Consider the following 2,262-nt stretch of genomic DNA (forward strand, 5'->3'; position numbering starts at 1 on the left):
GCAGGGGTCTAGAATTGAGCAGTGGTGGTCTGGGGCAGAGCAGCAACCATGGGAATACAAAGAAGGTGAGGGAGATGACACAGTTTGGTCCTAATTCTTCATTCCTCCTGTAGCCTCACGCTTTGTTGTTTAACTTTGCAGCACTCTGCTCCTTCACTTTGGGCTTGGCCACATGACTTGCTTTGAGAATTGAGATGTCATCAAGAGGTGATACCAGTAGAGTCTAAAATGGCCCAGTGCACTTGGGGGGGTGCTTGCCCAGTTCCTCTGCCATCACCATTCACTGGGCTAGCCTGGCAAAGGATGAGAGATGTGTGGAGTTGCCCCAGGCCAAGGCTGACCTAGATCCATGGCCAGCTAGCACCCCAGACATATGAGGGGGCCTAGCCAAGATGAGCAGAACCACTTAGCCTACCTCCAGTTGATCCCAGACACGTGAATAAACACTATTGTATGCACAAAGGTCTGTAGACGCATGAATAAATGCTTAGTGTTGTGTGCACCAAGATCCATATTTACTTGTTATGCAGCAGTATTGTTTTACTGGATAACTGATACAGAAGGAAACAGATTGGAGAACTGCTTTGGCAGCAGAGCCTGCAGAATGTGTTGATGGTTTGCAGATAGAAGTGATGGTGAGAGAGGAATCAAGGAGAATCCCAGGATTCTGGGTAGATGGGATTTACGGTCTAAATCATGATGAGAAAGAGAAGGGCTGGGAGGCTAGCAAAGGAACTGGAGAAGCTCCCCAAGTCCCTTTCTATTTGCTCTGAACAACAACAGGGAGTCACTGAGGGCTCCTGAAGAAGGACAGTAACCTGGTGACAGTGATGAAGGGCATGTCCTGAACTGAATGCTCTCATCACCAAATGCCTTTCCTGTCATAGGGCTTTCTCAAAAAGTTAAACAAATGTTTTTTGTTCATTCTGTTTCCAGAGAGAAACAGACCATTCCTTCCTCTCCTTTTCCAGTTGCTAGGACACTAATCTGTTTGAGAAAGTCACGGGAACATCTGGTTGGCGGAGCAGTGCTTTTGGGAATTTCCTTTGTGTCTGTGATTCCAATTGCTTCTCCTGGTGCTCCCGATGGCCAGGGTTCTCCAACAAGGACGGGCAGTTCACATGGGTCCCCTGGGCAGCAATGAGAAAAGCAGTACTGACTAGATGCTAGCCTGTGCCAGACACTTCCAGCTGCACGGGTGTCAGTATTTACCCCAGTGGGGCCAGGCTCAGAGAGAAAAGGAATCATGTTAGCTTTATCCTGACTTATTTTTCCCAAAGAAAGATACTAGTTTTATATCTGTTATTCTCTGTCTCCCTCACTAGAATATAAGCTCCCTGAGGCTGCTGACCCTTTGTTGGTTCACTCCTGAACCCTTGGTGCATAGACAAATGTCTGCACATAGTAATAATAGTACCTAGCATCTGCGCAGTGTTTACTAGCTGTGTAGCACTCTTGTGAGTTCTTTAGGTGTACTAACGCTTTTAGACTTCAAAATGACCTTAGAAGTGGGTATTCCTTTGTTCCTCATTCTACAGATGAGGAAATTAAGGCACAAAAAGATAAAATAACTTGCCCAAGAAAGTAGAAAAACTGGGAATCCTAGGCAGTCTGACCCCAGAAACTGTGCTCAGAGATGCAGGATGACTTGTTGAATAAAGCAATGAGCTTGTCTTAGGTCACACAGAGAAACTGGGATCAGCAGGTCCCTCAATAGAATGTCCATTCCCATCACACACACACACACACACACACACACACGAGAGGGGGGGGGCTCTGATGCTCTTATCTTCTTGAGGTATGAACTTCCAGTGTGGCTGGGTTGGGTTTTCCTCCTGTTCTACCTGGTGGGAAAGCTACAGGTCAGCTCTGCTCAGAACCATCAAGTGCAAGGTCACAGGTTTCCCTCCACACCACCAGCACCTTGCCAGGCTTCAGGCACCTTTGCCACCCCACATGGAGTGGGCAAGTGCATACTGGGTAAGTCAGAGCCAAGAGGCGTCTCAGGGCATAGATGTTGTCCTTCATCTACTCTCTTAAGCAATGGTTCTCACTGGATACTGATCAAGACAGTCAGACCCCCTTAACCCTGGGCCTTTGTCTAGATTCTGCTGACCTCATTCTGTATCCTCGCCTCCTCCTCCCCTTACTTCTTCAATACAGAAAACTCTTTAATATTTTGAGCCCCAAGTCACCTGACCCATCATCTGTTTTTCCGGAAAGCTACTGATTAGGACATTAGCCTATGCTCTTACTCAGATC

Source organism: Saccopteryx leptura, chromosome 10 (assembly GCF_036850995.1).
Source record: "Saccopteryx leptura isolate mSacLep1 chromosome 10, mSacLep1_pri_phased_curated, whole genome shotgun sequence".
NCBI lineage: Eukaryota > Metazoa > Chordata > Mammalia > Chiroptera > Emballonuridae > Saccopteryx > Saccopteryx leptura.